The sequence below is a fragment of the Sminthopsis crassicaudata genome, chromosome 6 (assembly GCF_048593235.1).
Source record: "Sminthopsis crassicaudata isolate SCR6 chromosome 6, ASM4859323v1, whole genome shotgun sequence".
In the NCBI taxonomy this organism is placed as follows: domain Eukaryota; kingdom Metazoa; phylum Chordata; class Mammalia; order Dasyuromorphia; family Dasyuridae; genus Sminthopsis; species Sminthopsis crassicaudata.
The window spans coordinates 197834938-197854937 of record NC_133622.1 but is presented as its reverse complement, the minus strand read 5'-3'; the positions used below and the strand labels follow the sequence as shown (position 1 = coordinate 197854937).

Sequence of the window (20000 nt, the reverse complement as noted above, 5' to 3'; positions counted from 1 at the left end):
GAAGCTGCAGGTACATTATCTCTATGTAGATGCTTTACCTTCATGAACAGGTTAAATCCCGTTTTAAGTCGATCCCGAGGCTTAAGATGCGTTCAATATCGCCAGCATCTGGTCACAACTGGTTCAGTATCTCCTCTGCTTCAGCAGTGGCTTATAGGATGCCTGAAAAGGTAAAATGTTACAGCATAAGTGAAAGATATGTGTCCAATTGATCTACTAGAATAACCATCCACAAAATGCAATTTTTGGGGGGGCGTGGGGGAAGAGGGGAAGAAAGAGAAGTCAACAATTTCCCAAGCCAGATAGAAAGCAACCATTTTAGCTTCTATAATATTGAAGAATAAAATATAATAGTTTAATACTGACGTGAAGGCAGTCTCAATCTATGACAGCAGCCCTTGGTATCATGCTGATGAGGGCCCAAATGGATCTCTCTCTCCAGTAATTTATTTACTGATTTACCTAACCCTCCATTGACTCCTTCATTATCTATGTATAATTTAAGGCAGCTATTCATTCTCTTCTGCCTATAAATCTCTTTTCTACCTATAAATCTCGTTTCTTCTCCTAAATCACTTTTTTAACTATATATATCTCTTTTCTACCTATGTATCGCTTTTTTCATATAAATCTCTTTTCTAACTATAAATCACTTTTTTTTCCTATAAATATCTTTTCTACCTATAAACTTTTCTACTATAAATCTATCTTTTCACTTATCTATCCATCATTATCTATTTAACTATGCATCAAGTGTATCTATTGAATCTATTTGTTTACCCTATCTATCCCATCTATCTATCAGCACTTATCTATGTATCTAGTCTATTAGTCTATTTGTCCACTCATCTATTCTTCTATTCACATACTACTCCCTTGGCTGTCAGGATCCAACTGGGTTGTTGGGGAGAGAACATCACCTTTAAGTCAGAAAACCTTGGGTGTTCTCAGGCGTGTCACAATGGGTATGACACAATGAGGTCTCCATGGAGAAGGTAAGCAAAGCAAATGCTCATCAGATGAGGGTAGTGCTCACCTGGTATGTGGGTTTTTTTTCTTTTTAAAAATTGTTTGAGGAAAGCTTTTTATTTACAAAACATATGAAGGGGTAAGTTTTTAACACTGACCCTTGCAAAACCTTCTCTTCCAACTTTTCCCCTCCTTCCTTCCACCTCTTCCCCTAGATGACAGGGAAGATGACAGGGGATTCACATGTTAAATATATGAAAATATATGCTTAATCCAATGTATGTAAAAATATTTATACAATTATCTTGCTTATGCATAGATTTTCTTCCTAGTTCTTTTTGTTGACATCATTTTCTGTATCGAGCTGTCGTCTCCAGAAGCTGCTGGATCGCTCTCTGGGAAGAGATCTGCTGTGTCTACTCAAATCTCTCAAACAGATTCTTCTTCCTGTAACGAACCGTTGTCTCCAGGCAGTTGCTGTTAACTCTTGTCCAAAGAAGTGACTTCCCTTCCTGCAGAGAGCCCTGTCAAGCCTGATGCAATTGAGAGTCTTCTTCTTGAATCCTGGCTCTGAATCTCCTCCAGCTCTTATCCTTCTCCAGGCCGATCTGCTCTCTGGGCCCAGTGCTGTCTCTTTTATCCTCCCAGAGAATGGGCGTGGGATAATGCAAGGGCTTCTGGGAAGAACCACCTCAGCCAATGAGCCTGCTCCTTCCATCAAGTCAACCTGAGTTCTCACCTTGTAATTGTCCAACCTGAATTCTCACCTTGTCACTATCCAGACAACCCGAGTTCTCACCTAGTAATCCCAACAATTTTCCCCAATAGAATATAAACTTTGCGGGCAAGACCATTTTGTTTTTACCTTTATGTCTCTAGGGTCTAGTGAAATATATGACCCCTAGTGAGTATGTAATATATGTTTGCTCCTTGTTTAATTGAGCTTTGCTGATTGAGTAGTCTCAGGAAGATGGATGAGGTGGGCTACCAGATGAATGATATGGTCACAAAAGACACAGGGACCAGAAACTGGGGACATGAGTAGAAGCACCAGCGGGAAAGGGAGCCAAGCCCACATATTGCTCTTGGGATGGAGCCTAGGGTTTGGCTGGAAAGCAGAAGGAGCTAGGGGCACGGTTAAGACCCCAGACCGCTTCATCCGGTACCTTTCATCATGTAGAATTTGGAAAACACCCCATTGAACGCTGCAGATCTAGAATCCCCTTGTTAATTAGGCCAGGGTTGTCTGTACAAGACAAGATCTGTTTCAATCTCGCCTCTATTTTGCTGACCTGTTGCCTCAGTTTCTTTATCTGAGAGAGTGGATAATAGCACCTACCTCCCAGTGATGTTAAGGAGAGAATATGTGTAAAGTGCTTAGCACAGTGCTTGGTACATAGGAGTTTAATAAGTGCTTGTTTCCTTAATAAATATTGGTAAATCGGAAGTGATTCGAAGTGGAAAACTGGCAGAGCTACCAAGGAAAAACCCCAACAGTTCTTGCCCTCAAGAAGGTGGTTTTCTGTAGATGAGACCCTCCAAGCCCAAGCCCAGAAGTGGAAAGCCCAAGATGGAGGATGAGAAGGTGCTGTCAGAGAGCAATCCAGACCTCCTCCTCTTCCACCCCCTGGGAGGATTCCTAAGGCCAAGCTAAGGACTAGCTCTGGAAGCGGGCTTGACTGGTTTGTCCAGGGTCTTCTGGGGCCCTTCAGCCAATTAAGGCTGCATCCTGCTTGGGAGTTAGTTTGGTTTCATTTTCTTGCCAGAGCTTGTACATCAATTCCCAAGAGGTATTGTTCCAGCTTTATCAATCAGTGCAAACATCTTTTGTGGCTAACCTGACATTTGCCACTATCTATGGAATCAAATCAGACGGGGTTTTCCCATCTCCAATCTTGCCGTCTCCAGAGCAACCATTTGCTTTTCTAGCACTCTTACTATCCCCCTTCTTCATCCAGGGGATTTAGGTTCCCAGCTTCTGAAGAAAGGTTAGATTTTTAGAAACAGAAGTTTGACATTTCAGTCATATAGATTATAATGAGCACAAGTCAGGCAGAAGAAACTTCAAAGGGGGAATGGGGGGCTCTAGCACAAGCCTGTGGGGACACCAATTATTTTCTGGCTCAGCCTTCCCCTAGAGCTGAGGGGAAGCAACTGGGTGCAAATCTCTAAGCCAGTCCCTTGTCATTCTGAATTGCCCTCCTGGTGTAGAATGGCTGCTCTGCTCCTCCAGGAAGATCCAGAAGACTTCAGCAGGGCCAGTTCCGAGCTTCTCTGGAACTTCTCTGGCTAGAACACAACAGCCCTGCTGCTTGTTAACCCCCACTACCTCTTTGCTCCCAGACTTTCAGACGGTCCCCAGCCTCTGATGGCAAAGGGCCTGCTTACAGTTTTTTCACAATCTCAAAGAAGAACAAATCTGCCTCCCTCTCTTATTCCCAAACCCAGATAGGATAGCCAGCTTTACCCAACAGCAGTATGGGCTAGCTGCAAATAAGGGAAAAATGTTGTTTACCCAATAAGTTTGCCAACAAGTATTTCTTTAGGATTAACCAGCTGGCAAATATAATCATCAGATAGTAAAGAAGAAACTGGGAAATATCACTAATCATGTGGGAGCTGAAAGAATGACAACTTGAAACTTTTGGAAACAGAAAAAAAAAACATTTTTTATTTTTAAAAACACATCAAACTCAGAAACATCATCTCTCCCCTTCCCCCCACCAGTACAATAAACTCCAAAGTATAGATATCAAAACTCCCCAACAATCAAACTCAGAAACATCCTCTCTCCCCTTCCCCCCACCAGTGCAATAAACTCCAAAGTATAGATCAAAACTCCCCAACAACAATCTAAATCCCGTTTCAAGTAGATTTCCAAAGACATGTTTTCAATATCGCCAGAATCTGGTCACTCTGGCTTCAGTATCTCCTTTGCTTCAGTATTGGCTTATAGGTTGCCTGAAAAGAAAAAATGTGAAAGCATAAGTGAAAGATATGTGTCCATTTGATATACTGGAAAAACCATCCACGAACTGCAATATTTGGGGGGGGGTTGTATGTATATTTTAATCCAGCTATTCATTCTCTTCTGCCTATAAATCTCTTTTCTACTTCTAAATCCCTTTTTTTAATCTAAATATCTCTTTTCTACCTATAAATGGCTTTTCTTCCTATAGAGCTGTTTGCTACCTATAAATCACTTTTCTTCCTATAAATCACTTTTCTACCTATAAACTTTTCTACTATAAATCTATCTTTTCACTTATCTATCCATCATTATCTTTTTAACTATGCATTAAGTGTATCTATTCAATCTATTTGTTTATCTTCTCTATCCCATTCATCCATCACCAGGAATCTATGTATCTAGTCTATCAGTCTATTAGTCCACTCATGCATTCTTCTATTCACATACTACTCCCTTTGCTGTCAGGATCCAACTGGGTTGTTGGGAAGAGAACATCACCTTGAAGTCAGAAAACTTTGGGTGTTCTCCGGCATGTCACAATGAGCATCACACAATGAGGTCTCCATGGCCAAGGTAAGCAAGTCAACTGCTCATCTGATGAGGATTGTGCTCAGGCTTTATGCGCAAGTCTTCTTTTAACAATATTTTTTAGGAAACCTCTTTATTTAGAAAACATATGGACTTCCGGACAAAGGAGTAGTGGCAGTAGTAGGAGGTGGAGGCGTAGAAGAAGTAGGAGTAGTATGAGTAGTAACAGTAATAGGAAGAGGAATAAAAGTAGTGATAGAAGTAGTAAAAAGAGTAGTAATGATAAAAGTAATAGTAATGGTAGTAGTACTAATAATAATAGGAGTAGGAATAATAGTAGTAGAAGAAGTAGTAATAGCAACAGTAATAATGATAGGAATAGGAGTGACACTAGTAGGAGTAGGAGTAGCAGTAGCAGTAGGAGTAATAGTAATAGAAATAGTAAAAGTGGTAGTAGAAATAATAGTAGTAGTGGTAGTAAAAGGAGTATTAATAGTAATAGGAGCAATGATAGTACTAGTAGCAGGAGGAAGAGATCTAGAAGGAATAATAACAATAATAAGAGTGGCAGTAATTGTAGTAGTTGGTGGAAGAGTAATAGTAGTAATCGTAGGAGTAATACTAATAGGAGTAGGAAGAGGAGTAATAGTAGAAATAGTAGTAATAATAATAGGGGTAAGAGTACAAGTAATAATGGTAGTAGTAAGAGAATTATCTGACCTTTACACAGTGCTTCACCATCTCCCGAATTCTATAGATCATCTCCTCAAATGCTACCCCTAAGGCTCAGACCAAGTCTTGTGGGAACAGCCAGACTCTCCCATCCTTGGGCCAGGGAGATGCATGTCCTGTTATTTCGGGTTCGGTACCTGTGTTCCAGGCTTCAGGGAAGAAACGAGATCTTTCAACATTTTGGCTTCTGATATTGTCACCCCACCAACCACAAAGAGGATCTGGAGTGGATGGTCACCGGGATGAGGGCGGCCCACCTCTAACAGTCACCACAACAAGGATGGGGTCAGCCCTCAGAAGGGAATGCCAGGTTAATGTTGCTACAAATGAACTATATAAAATCCAAGAGAAAATATATGACTCATTAATGATCAAATACAGATCTTACATTAGGACACAATGTTGCTAGATTTTCACTGTGGAATCACAATTTTAGAACTGGAAATGTAGTTTCCTAGTGGTCATGGAGCTCAACTATCTCATTTAACATGTGAGGAAACTGAGGCTCAGGGAGTTTAAAGTGATAATATAAAGTCATGAAAGTAAGAAATAAACAGCAGAGCAAAATACCACTTGTTTAATGTTACTTTATTACAGTGTCTTTCCCCTACCCCATCCCACCACTTTTTTTTTTTTAAGAGTAAATATGTTTAGTTATAGGTTAGAAGATTGGAGTATGGAAATATACACACACATATATGGACACCCATACACCCATATATAATGAACACTTAGAGGTAACACGATAGTATTAACAGGATCTGTTTGAATCTTGTCTCTGCCACTTACAACTTGTATGCGCTTGAACAATATATTAACTATACTAAACCTCCTTGTGTCTCAGTGACTTTCTTTGTAAAATATGGAAGTAGAAACCCTGAAATATTGCTGCCAGCTCAAAATCCACGATGCTGTGACTCTACTTGAAAACAAATAGTTCTCAGAGGCTTATCCTCTGTGGAGCAAACATGATTGTATCATTCCCAATTTACAGAGGAGGAAATTGAGGCAAACACAGATTAAGTGACTTGCCCAGAGTCCTACAGCTGGTGTTTGAAATCAGTTGCTGATTCAAGGGAGGTCCAACAGTGTTATCCACTGAACCAGCCAGCTGCCTATAATTTTAGAAAAAGTCTTCATCTATATGTAATTGAATTTAACAAGCATTTATGAAACCTCTAATATGAGCAAGTCATCTTTTTTCTGGGAACCAGCCATAGGATGAGGAAAAAGAAAATAGTTTCCGAACTAAAAGAATTTGCTTTTGTTTGTTTGTTTGCTTTTAAGTGTAGGCTCTCTATTTCCCAGATTATTTGTACTTCTAGTTTATATATAGGGCTAGTCAGCAACCAGGCCCTACCTTGATCTCCTATTAACACTGACTGCAGGAGGGAAGCTGCAGGTACATTATCTCTATGTAGATGCTTTACCTTCATGAACAGGTTAAATCCCGTTTTAAGTCGATCCCGAGGCTTAAGATGCGTTCAATATCGCCAGCATCTGGTCACAACTGGTTCAGTATCTCCTCTGCTTCAGCAGTGGCTTATAGGATGCCTGAAAAGGTAAAATGTTACAGCATAAGTGAAAGATATGTGTCCAATTGATCTACTAGAATAACCATCCACAAAATGCAATTTTGGGGGGGCGTGGGGGAAGAGGGGAAGAAAGAGAAGTCAACAATTTCCCAAGCCAGATAGAAAGCAACCATTTTAGCTTCTATAATATTGAAGAATAAAATATAATAGTTTAATACTGACGTGAAGGCAGTCTCAATCTATGACAGCAGCCCTTGGTATCATGCTGATGAGGGCCCAAATGGATCTCTCTCTCCAGTAATTTATTTACTGATTTACCTAACCCTCCATTGACTCCTTCATTATCTATGTATAATTTAAGGCAGCTATTCATTCTCTTCTGCCTATAAATCTCTTTTCTACCTATAAATCTCGTTTCTTCTCCTAAATCACTTTTTTAACTATATATATCTCTTTTCTACCTATGTATCGCTTTTTTCATATAAATCTCTTTTCTAACTATAAATCACTTTTTTTCCTATAAATATCTTTGATAGCTATAAACTTTTCTACTATAAATCTATCTTTTCACTTATCTACCCATCATTATCTATTTAACTATGCATCAAGTGTATCTATTGAATCTATTTGTTTACCCTATCTATCCCATCTATCTATCAGCACTTATCTATGTATCTAGTCTATTAGTCTATTTGTCCACTCATCTATTCTTCTATTCACATACTACCCCCTTGGCTGTCAGGATCCAACTGGGTTGTTGGGGAGAGAACATCCCCTTTAAGTCAGAAAACCTTGGGTGTTCTCAGGCGTGTCACAATGGGCATGACACAATGAGGTCTCCATGGAGAAGGTAAGCAAAGCAAATGCTCATCAGATGAGGGTAGTGCTCACTTGGTATTGTTAGGATTACTAGGTGAGAACTCACGTTGTCTGTACAGTGACAAGGTGAGAATTCAGGTTGTCTGGACAATTACAAGGTGAGAACTCAGGTTTACTTGATAGAAGGAGCAAACTCATTGGCTGAAGTGGTTCTTCCCTGAAGCCCTTGCATTATCCCACGCCCATTCTCTGGGAGGATAAAGGAGGCAACAGTGGGCCTGGAAAGTCAGTCTGCCTGGAGAAGGATAAGAGCTGCAGGTGATTCAGAGCCAGGATTCAAGGAGAAGACTCTGCACTACATCTGGCTTGATGCAGCTCTCTGCAGGAAGGGAAGTCACTTCTCTGGACAAGAGTTAACAGCAACTCCCTGGAGACAACAGTTCACTACAGGAAGAAGAATCTGTCTGAGAGATTTGAGTAGACACAGCAGATCTCTTCCCAGAGAGCGATCCAGCAGCTTCTGGAGACGACAGCACGCTACATTTGGCGTCCACACGTGGGGCAAGGACTTTTGCTTATCCTGACAAGAGGAGCTAGACCAGACCTTCGCAATTTGGCGCCCGAACAGGGACAGACACGGTCCTGATTCCAGTGGAAAAGCCTCCCATCCAGATCTCAGTCTCTCTGAGCCAGAACTGTGAGTAACGAGGAAACTTTGTTAAAGATTAAGTGAGCGTGCTAATAGATAAATAAGGAACTTAACTTGTTAAGGGCTAAACCAGGAATCTCTTATAGCTGAAATGGGGCAGATGTTAGCTATATTCAATCCCTGGACCTCAGCCGACTCATCCCCAGCCCCAGAAGCAACCTCAGCTCCACCCCCATTCAGGAGTGGTACTATAGAGAGTATAATCAAGATAATTGAGGAGCAGAGTTTACTTGTAACATGGGTACAGATTGCTAAACTCTTGGCTGCATTAAGACGCACATCCCCTTGGTTCTTAGAGGAAGAAAAGATAGATGTAGATAAATGGAAGCTAGTGGGATTTGAAATGAAAGAATTTTATGCAAAAAATGGGCCTCGTTCAATTTCTGCAGAAGTATTTTATATCTACAACATAGTTCAATTAACCTTAAACTATCAAGCAAGTTGTTGGAGAAGGAAAAGTTTTAAAAAGGAACAGAGGAGGAAGTGTGAGGAAAAAAGGAAAGATCAAGATCTTGCCTTAGAGCAAGAGGATTTAAATGAGGAATTATGGTATGATTCTCTTGAAGAAGCTTCAACCCTGCCTAGAGAACAGATTATTGGCAGGCCCACATCCACCCCACCTTCAGAGGTGGAGGAAGAAGGAGGGGAAGAGGCAGAAACACAAACAGAATTGCCTGTGAAGCAGCCTAAGCCTATGACAAGATTAGAAAAAGCATTGGTTAAAGCTAAGAGAGAAGGACAGGATATAAGTGATTTTATACATGCATATCCTGTGATTGAAAATATTGACTCTGTAGGTCAAAAAAGGAGAAGATATGCACCTTTAGATTTGAATAAAATTAAAGATTTGAAAAAAGGTTGTACCCTTTATGGGGCTACATCAGCTTATGTTAAAATGTTACTAGATGGTTTGTCTTATGAAGTCCTAACCCCAAATGATTGGAAATCCATAGCAAGGACATGCCTGGAACCTGGAGAAAATTTATTATGGCTTGTGGAATTTCATGAATTATGTAAAATTCAAGACAGATGCAATTTGGAAATAGGAGTTAACACACAATTCACTTTTGAGCACTTGGCTGGTGAAGGTTGTTATGGAGAGAATTCAGAACAGATTAATTATACCATGACAATATATGAGCAAATTGCTAAGGCTGCAATAAAAGCTTGGGGTGTCCTTCCTGGACAGAAAGATCGTGGAGAGGCTTTCACTAAAATACAGCAAGGTCCCAATGAACCTTTTGCAGATTTTGTGGGACATTTGCAAACTGCTGTCAAAAGAACTATTGGAGAAAATTCAGCTACAGAAATAATGACCAGACATCTGGCTAAGGAAAATGCCAATGAGATTTGCAAAAGAATTATATGGGGATTAGACAAAGATGCTCCTTTAGAGGAGATCATAAGACGCTGTGCTACAGTGGGAACAAATGCTTTTTACACCCGGACAATGATGAACGTGGAAAGACAGGGTCCCTCCTGGCAAGGGCCTTCTAGAGAAACTCGGCGATGTTTTCAATGTGGAAAAATTGGGCATCTAAGAGCTCAGTGTAGATATGGAGATACAGTGAGAAGACAGGGTGAGAGAAGACCTAAAACTCCATGTCCAAAATGTCACAAGGGCCTCCACTGGGCCTCCGAATGTAGATTGACACAGGGAAATGACAGGTGGGGCCCAGCTTCAGCCCCCGAAGTGGGGCATGATGGCAACCGAGGTTACATCCAGAGAATTTTAAGACATGATCAATCAGCCAAAAGGCAATCAGATGGAAGAAAGGGATTGAAATTAGGAAAAATAGAGTTGTGTGCAGGAGAGACTACCGAGATACTCCCTGGAGAAGTGAAATCTGTTCCTGTTGAGCCTATGGATCCTTTGCCTCCAGGCACAGTAGGCTTGACCATTTCACCTTCTGAGAGTGCCTACAAAACAGTGTCCATCCATACACTGATGTGGGAAACTGGAGAACGTGTATCTAATATCCCAGTCACTAACACAGGCAGACAACGTGTGATTTATCAACCAGGAGAAGTAGTAGCATCAGGCATATTGTTACGTACCCCTAATAAGCAACCTCGTGATAGTCGCCTAGATTTTGACTCCAATGAACAAAATCCAGGAATATATTGGACAGCAGCTGTGACAGCTGACCGACCTATGCTTACTATTTATATAAACGGAATACCATTTGAAGGATCGGTAGACACGGGTGCAGATCGTACAGTTATTAGAGGTGCCAATTGGCCCGGTCACTGGCCAAAGATTAAAGCAGACATGTCTGCTATATGTCTGGGGTGGGAGGATCAATAGCCCCAGAAGTTAGTGCTAGGCCTTTGAGATAGGTATTTGAAGGAGAAACAGGAGCTTTTACTCCTTTTGTGGTTGAAAAAATCCCCATCAATCTGTGGGGAAGAGACATTTTACAGCAGATAGGATTACAAATAAGCACTTCAGCTTTTTAGGCAGGGCTGCTGTTGAAGGCCTACCTGCACTTTCACCAGTTCCTATTCAGTGGAAGACTGATTCACCAGTGTGGGTAGAACAGTGGCCCTTAAGAAGTGATAAAATTCAGGCCTTATTAGACATAGTGCAAGAACAACTTGACCAAGGACACTTGCGGCCTTCTCTAAGTCCTTGGAATTCCCCAGTATTTGTGGTGAAAAAGAAATCTGGAAAATGGAGGATGTTAACTGATCTAAGAAGAGTAAATGAACAGATGGAAACTATGGGAACTCTTCAGCCTGGACTTCCATCTCCTACTCAGTTGCCAAGAGAATGGCCTCTATGGGTTATAGACATTAAGGATTGTTTCTATTCTATCCCTCTAGATAAGGAGGGTATGAAAAGATGTGCTTTTTCAGTGCCTAGTGTTAATTTGGCTGAGCCTTATAAAAGATATGAATGGACAGTTTTGCCACAGGGAATGAAAAACAGCCCTACTATGTGCCAAATGTATGTTGCTGCTGCTCTTGCTCCAGTAAGAAAAGCCTTTCCAAAAGTAATATTGTTACATTATATGGATGATATTTTGGGATGTGTACCTGAGGAACAAATGTTAGAAGCATGTCTACAAAGGACCATGGAAACATTAAAGTACTACAAACTGCATATAGCTACAGAAAAAATTCAAAGACAGGCTCCTTTTCAATATTTAGGATATCAAGTATATCCTAAGACACTCACAGTACAAAAGCTTTCTTTAAGAACAGAGAAGTTGAACACCTTAAATGACTTTCAAAAATCAATAGGAGATATCCAATGGATGCGTCCAGTGTTAGGCTTAACTACCAATCAACTACAACCTCTATATGACATTTTAAGGGGAGACAGTGCTTTAAATTCACCACGCCAGCTTACAAAAGAAGCACAAAATGTGGTTGAAAGAGTCACTCAAAAACCCTTGGAAATATCAGTTTTTGCTACAAAAGAGGCACCCACAGCAGTCCTTCATCAAGGAGACAGAGTGATTGAGTGAATGAACCTCCCAGCACAACCAGAACAAAGCCTTACACCTTACCCAGTGCTTGTGGCTAGGATTTTATTAAAGGCTATTAAGAGAGTAACACAATTATCTGGAATAAGTCCTGAAAAAATATACACATTCTATACTAACGCACAAATTAATGTATGCTGTGAGACCATCCCAGAATGGCAAATTTTATTGGCCACCGCTCCAAATTTTGCACATGGATCTCCATTAAAGATTACCCGGCTACTACATAATTGGCGATGGATCTTTGAAGAAAAGGTTTCCAAGGTTCCTCTTAAAGGACCAACAATCTTTACAGACGCCTCCAAAGAAAATATTTGTGCTGTATACTCTCATGATTTAACCATAAAGAGAGTAATCAGGACTCCTTTTCAATCCACTCAACAGAATGAATTATTTGCTATCATGCTAGCTCTTACTTATTACCCAGGAGACGTAAATATAATTACTGATTCAGCTTATTCTGTAGGTGTAGTACAAAGAATTGCCACAGCCCAAATAAAATTTGCAGCCTCTAATATTTATCAGCTCTTTAAGGAACTTCAAGAGCAAGTGAGAAAACATCCAGGCAAGATTTATATCTTGCATGTCCACTCACATAGTGGACTTCCAGGTCCCATTTTTGTTGGAAATTCAAAGGCAGATAGCCTTCTAACGATGTTAGCCAGTAGTCCTTTATTTCAGGAAGCACAAGAATCTCATTCTAAATATCATCAGGCTGCTCGAGCTTTACGTTTACAATTTGGAATCACAAGAGAGGAAGCTAGGAGCATAGTAAAAAGCTGTACAGCTTGTCTTCCTTGCCATGCTCCTACACTCCCTCCAGTGAAGAATCCTCGTGGTTTGAGACCCAATGAAATCTGGCAAATGGATGTGACCCATTATAAATCTTTTGGTCGTCTATCTTTTATCCATGTCGTGGTAGACACCTTTTCAGGATTCACATTTGCAGTGCCAGCAGCAAAAGAGACAGCCCGAGTGGTCACTGAATTCCTTATACAAGCATTTGCAATTATGGGTGTGCCACAAGCAATAAAAACAGACAATGGACCTGCATATACGTCCAAACATTTTACACACTTTTGTGCACAGTATAAGATTTTACATACCACGGGCATACCCTTTAATCCTCAAGGGCAGGCAAGAGTAGAGAGAAGAAACAGAGATATTAAGACACTCCTCCAAAAACAAAAGAAAGGGGGAGCCACAGGTAACCCTAGAGAACTTCTAAATTTAGTTCTCTATACCATTAATTTTCTAATTTTTGACAAAGATGCACTGGCTGCGGCAGACAGGTTTTATAACCCACCAGAAGGGCAGTGTCCAGTGCGAGCAGCTCCACTGTCCTTAGATAATCGCCAGGTGATGTGGAGAGATCCAGAAAGTGGTGAATGGAAGGGACCAGGTAGGTTAACTGCCTGGGGGAGAGGGTTTGCTTGTATTTCTTCAGCAGGAGAAGGAATCAGATGGGTGCCAACGAGTCATATTCGCCTTGTCCATCAGAGAGAGACAGAAAAAGAGAAAGACCTCAAAATAAAGGAGAAGATCTAAGAAACATCTTACACCGAAAGAGCATGGCTAATAAAAAGACTGTTAAAGAAGTTTAAAACCAGCAGGAATCATTGGACTTCCTCACACAAGATGAGACTAATGGACAATGGATTTATGGACATTTATAAATTTTCAATTTATGATTATTTGATTATGTTATATACTTCTAGCATGTGTTATGTTACTATGTTACTATGTGCTTATGTAATTTATGTAATTATCTGTAATACTTCCCATATTGATGGCTTTAGGTTTCAAGGTCATGACTGTCCTATGTTCTAAATCAAAAGAAAGGGGGAGATATTAGGATTACTAGGTGAGAACTCACGTTGTCTGGACAGTGACAAGGTGAGAATTCAGGTTGTCTAGACAATTACAAGGTGAGAACTCAGGATGCCTTGATAGAAGGAGCAAGCTCATTGGCTAAAGTGGTTCTTCCCAGAAGCCCTTGCATTATGCCACGCCCTTTCTCTGGGAGGATAAAAGAGGCAACAGTGGGCCTGGAAAGTCAGTCTGCCTGGAGAAGGATGAGAGCTGGAAGAGATTCAGAGCCAGGATTCAAGGAGAAGACTCTGCACTAAGTCTGGCTTGATGCAGCTCTCTGCAGGAAGGGGAGTCACTTCTCTGGACAAGAGTTAACAGCAACTACCTGGAGACAACAGTTCACTACAGGAAGAAGAATCTGTCTGAGAGATGTGAGTAGACACAGCAGATCTCTTCCCAGAGAGTGATCCAGCAGCTTCTGGAGACGACAACACGCTACATGGTATTATGGAGTTTTTTCTTTTAAAAAATTATTTGAGGAAAGCTTTTTATTTACAAAACATATGAAGGGGTAAGTTTTTAACACTGACCTTTGCAAAACCTTCTCTTCCAACTTTTCCCCTCTTTCCTTCCACCTCTTCCCCTAGATGACAGGTAATTACATGTTAAATATGTGAAAATATATGCTTAATCCAATGTATGTAAAAATATTTGTACAATTATCTTGCTTATGCATAGATTTTCTTCCTAGTTCTTTTTGTTGACATCATTTTCCCCAATAGAATATAAACTTTGCGGGCAAGACCATTTTGTTTTTACCTTTATGTCTCCAGGGTCTAGTGAAATATATGACCCCTAGTAAGTATGTAATGTATGTTTGCTCCTTGTTTAATTGAGCTTTGCTGATTGAGTAGTCTAAGGAAGATGGATGAGGTGAGCTACCAGATGAATGATATGGTCACAAAAGACACAGGGACCAGAAACTGGGGACATGAATAGAAGCGCCAGCGGGAAAGGGAGCCAAGCCCACATATTGCTCTTGGGATGGAGCCTAGGGTTTGGCTGCAAAGCAGAAGGAGCTAGGGCCACGGTTAAGGCCCCAGACCGCTTCATCAGGTACCTTTCATCATGTAGAATTTGGAAAACACCCCATTGAACGCTGCAGATCTAGAATCCCCTTGTTAATTAGGCCAGGGTTGTCTGTACAAGACAAGATCTGTTTCAATCTCGCCTCTATTTTGCTGACCTGTTGCCTCAGTTAGCACCTACCTCCCAGTGATGTTAAGGAGAGAATATGTGTAAAGTGCTTAGCACAGTGCTTAGTACAAAAGAGTTTAATAAATGCTTGTTTCCTTAATAAATATTGGTAAATCGGAAGTGATTCGAAGTGGAAAAATGGCAGAGCTACCAAGGAAAAACTCCAACAGTTCTTGCCCTCAAGAAGGTGGTTTTCTGTAGATGAGACCCTCCAAGCCCAAGCCCAGAAGTGGAAAGCCCAAGATGGAGGATGAGAAGGTGCTGTCAGAGAGCAATTCAGACCTCCTCCTCTTCCACCCCCTGGGAGGATTCCCAAGGCCAAGCTAAGGACTAGCTCTGGAAGCCGGCTTGACTGGCTTGTCCAGGGTCTTCTGGGGCCCTTCAGCCAATTAAGGCTGCATCCTGCTTGGGAGTTAGTTTGGTTTCATTTTCTTGCCAGGGCCTGTACATCAATTCCCAAGAGGTATTGTTCCAGCTTTATCAATCAGTGCAAACATCCTTTGTGGCTAACCTGACGTTTGCCACTATCTATGGAATCAAATCAGATGGGGTTTTCCCATCTCCAATCTTGCTGTCTCCAGAGCACCCATTTGCTTTTCTAGCACTCTTACTATCCCTCTTCTTCATCCAGGGGATTTAGGTTCCCAGCTTCTGTAGAAAGGTTATTTTCAGAAACAGAAGTTTGACATTTCACTCATATAGATTATAATGAGCACAAGTCAGGCAGAAGAAACTTCTAAGGGGGAATGGGGGGCTCTAGCACAAGCCTGTGGGGACACCAATTATTTTCTGGCTCAGCCTTCCCCTAGAGCTGAGGGGAAGCACCTGGATGCAAATCTCTAAGCCAGTCCCTTGTCATTCTGAATTGCCCTCCTGGTGGAGAATGGCTGCTCTGCTCCTCCAGGAAGATCCAAAAGACTTCAGCAGGGCCAGTTCCGAGCTTCTCTGGAACTTCTCTGGCTAGAACACAACAGCCCTGCTGCTTGTTAACCCTCACTACCTCTTTGTTCCCAGACTTTCAGATGGTCCCCAGCCTCTGATGGCAAAGGTCCTACTTACAGTTTTTTCACAATCTCAAAGAAGAACAAATCTGCCTGCCTCTCTTATTCCCAAACCCAGATAGGATAGCCAGCTTAGCCCATAGCTTTACCCATCAGCAGTATGGGCTAGCTGGAAATAAGGGAAAAAGGTAGTTTACCCAATAAGTTTGCCAAGAAGTATTTCTTTAGGATTAACGAGCTGGCAAATGTAATCACCAGATAGTACAGAAGAAACTGGGAAATATCACTAATCATGTGGGAGCTGAAAGAATGACAACTTGACACTTTTGGAAACAGAAAAAAAAAAAAAAACCTTTTTTTATTTTTAAAACCACATCAAACTCAGAAACATCATCTCTCCCCTTCTGCCCACCAGTACAATAAACTCCAAAGTATAGATATCAAAACTCCCCAACAATCAAACTCAGAAACATCATCTCTTCCCTTCCCCCCACCAGTGCAATAAACTCCAAAGTGTAGATCAAAACTCCCCAACAACAATCTAAATCCCATTTTAAGTAGATCGTAGCAATATCGCCAGAATCTGGTCACTCTGACTTCAGTATATCCTTTGCTTCAGTATTGGCTTATAGGTTGCCTGAAAAGGTAAAATGTTACAGCATAAGTGAAAGATATGTGTCCATTTCATATACTGGAAAAACCATCCACAAACTGCAATATTTTGGGGGGGGGGTGTATGTATATTTTAATCCAGCTATTCATTCTCTTCTGCCTATAAATCTCTTTTCTACTTCTAAATCCCTTTTTTTAATCTAAAAATTTCTTTTCTACCTATAAATCACTTTTCTACCTATAAACTTTTCTACTATAAATCTATCTTTTCACTTATCTATCCATCATTATCTTTTTAACTATGCATTAAGTGTATCTATTCAATCTATTTGTTTATCTTCTCTATCCCATCCATCCATCACCAATAATCTATGTATCTAGTCTATCAGTCTATTAGTCCACTCATCCATTCTTCTATTCACGTACTACTTCCTTTGCTGTCAGGATCCAACTGGGTGGTTGGGGAGAGAACATCACCTTTAAGTCAGAAAACCTTGGGTGTTCTCAGGCGTGTCACAATGGGCATGACACAATGAGGTCTCCATGGCCAAGGTAAGCAAGTCAACTGCTCATCTGATGAGGATTGTGCTCAGGCTTTATGCGGAAGTTTTCTTTTAACAATATTTTTTAGGAAACCTCTTTATGTAGAAAACATATGAAGGGGCAAGTTTACAACACTGAGCCTTGCGAAACCTCATGTTCCAACATTCCCCCTCCTTCCTTCCACCTCCTTCCCTAAATGACCAGTCATTACATGTTATATATGTGAAAATATAGGATAAATCCAATGTATATGAAAATATTTATGCAATTATCTTGCTTATGCAATGATTTTCTTCCTACTTTTTTTTTGTTGACATCATTTTCCGCAATAATATATAAACTTTGAGGGCAAGACCATTTTGTTTTTATCTTTATGTCTCCAGGGTCTAGTGTAATATCTGACCCCTAGTAAGTATATGTAATATATGTTTGCTCCTTGTTTAATTGTGCTTTGCTTATTGAGTAGTCTAAGGCCTGATGGATGAGGTGGACTACCAAAGAATGATACAGTCACAAAAGACACAGGGACCAGAATCTGGGGACATGAGTAGAAGCAGCCAGCGGGAAAGGGAGCTAAGCCCACATATTGCTCTTGGGATGGAGCCTAGGGCCAAGTTTATGTCCCCGGACCTCTTCATCAGGTACCTTTCATCTTGGACAATTTGAACACTGCAGATCTTGGATCCTTTTGTTAATTAGGCCAGGGTTGTCTGTACAAGACACATCCAATCTTAGGCCAAGGTTATCATGTTAGATCCATAGGATAGTAAGTCTGGAAGAGGTCACGAGCAACATGCCCTGAGAACAACATCTGCTTAATACACCAATAAATCTAATGTTGCAACAACTGGGGGAAGAGATTGAAGCTCACATTAAACAGAAGCATTTGCTTTGAGAAATTGTAGGGTAAAGACCCTTTTCAATGAAATAAAACGATGTGTTCCAATCGTCAAGCAGCCGAGTTCCCTGAATAAATCCAACCAATTTAAATCCAAGGCTAGGAACAGGCCAGGATGTCTGCTAAACTTTGCATGTATCCCAATTGGATCCTCCTCTCAAACCTGGAAGTGGAGGTATTCTTTTTTTCCCCCTTTCAAAAATGAGCTAGCTGGGCCCCCTCTCCCTTGGTGACAAGGCCAGTGAGCCTGAGGCCACATCTGGCTTCAGGCCTGGGATCTGTCTGCTGCACTGGGCATTTGATGAATGCTTGGTGACTAAAACCCAAGAACATTACCATTGCCTCACTGGCTCAGACCTCCAACTTACCCCTCCCCTCAGTAACCTGTCTCTGCCCCGTGAAGCCCAAGAGTGTGCCATGAACACTGGAGCGGCTACATCTCCTGGTAAGCAATGCACAATGAAGGAAAAGCACTCAGCGCCTTCCCATGCTAGTATCCCGGCAGCCGGGGAGCTCCTTCTCTGATCAGTGAGCATGGGTAAGATTTAGAGCCTTCCAGGTTGAGGAAGGGGCTCTAAGCTGTTTGCAGATACCCTCCTTAAAGGGTGCCAGAGTGACTCCCTACAATTATTGACCATTCTTCTCTGCTTCATGATTGTCCTGAGTAATGGAATTTTTGAGTTTGCAGACTAAGAGGGATTAGAGCTTGGTGCTGTGGGATGCAAGGCCTCCCTTTGTTTGTCTGTGTGTGCCTTACATCCCAGGGAGTGCATTCGGTGGATCTATGAGAAATTATTCTGTCTGTATTAATAAATACACCCAGGCTTTTAAAGAAGTAATTGGCAACAGAGAAGCAACAAGTGCCTCTGGCATGGCATTGCCCACAGAAATAGAACTGGTTCTTCACCAGCTCCAAGGTGGAGGCTGATAGTTCTGTATGGGTTCCTCACAGAACCACAGTTCAAGTAACCAAGGAGTAGGCCTGGGGAGACTCAGCCAGGTCTATTCCTCCTTCAGTTTCCCAAGGAATTCAGAGCAACTTCAGCTTGGAACAGAGTGTCCTCATAAAGAATGGAGACATTTCCAGGAGTGGAGAGAGGGGGAAAATTCCAAGTTCCTAGTGCACAGGTTCTCAACCTGGGATATATCACGTTTATTTTCAAAACTAATTTTAATAATGAATGTCGAAAACTGTCTTTACCTGTATTTGGAAAAAATAAAATACTATTGAGAAAAAAACATTTTAAAACAGCATTTCAGTAATAGTGATTCCCTCGTTATCCTGTTCCTTTGTTTTAAGCATTTAAAAACGTCTATTCCTAGAAGAGGCATTCAGCAGTAAGTCAAAAAAGTCCATGATCCAAAAAAGTTAAGAAAGAAAAGATGATTAAAAGAAGTCAGGACTCGACTTTAGACTCTGTCTACTACTGTGTGCCTGTAGTTGTCTGTATTTGAAACAAAAATTGTTAGTCTTAAAAATGAAAAGGGAGAACTCACCCCTAATGAAGAGGAAATTAGAACAATAGTTAGGAGCTACTTTGCCCAACTTTACGGCAATAAATTCGATAACTTAAATGAAGTGGAAGAATACCTTCAAAAATAAGCTTGCCCAGACTAACAGAGGAAGAAGGAAATAGTCTGAATAGTCCCATTTCAGAAAAAGCAATAGAAGAAGCTATTAACCAACTCCCTAAGAAAAAATAATCCCCAGCACCAGATGGATTTACATGTGAATTCTACCAAAAATTTAAAAAACAACTCCAATGTTATAGAAACTATTTGAAAAAATAGGGATTGAAAAAGTCCTACCAAATTCCTTTTATGACACAGACATGGTACTGATACCTAAACCAGGTAGGCTGAAAACAGAGAAACAAAATTATAGACCAATCTCCCTAATGATGCTAAAATCTTAAATAAAATATTATCCAAAAGACTACAGAAAACCCTCCCCAGGATGATAAACTATGGCCAAGTGGGATTTATACCAGGAATGCAGGGCTGGTTCAATATTAGGAACACTATTTGTATAATCAACTATATCAATAACCAAATTAACAAAAACCATATGATCATCTCAATAGATGAAGAAAAAGCATTTCATAAAATCCAACATCCATTCC

General features: G+C 40.8%; 1 long non-coding RNA gene across 1 annotated transcript; it reads left to right on the top strand.

The window, feature by feature from the left end:
* Positions 1-969: 969 nt before the first annotated feature.
* LOC141547977 (uncharacterized) lies at positions 970-5767 on the top strand. Its single transcript, XR_012483713.1, has 3 exons — positions 970-995; positions 4406-4513; positions 5199-5767. It is a non-coding gene; the product is annotated as an uncharacterized LOC141547977 (long non-coding RNA).
* The last annotated feature ends 14233 nt before the right edge of the window (positions 5768-20000 follow it).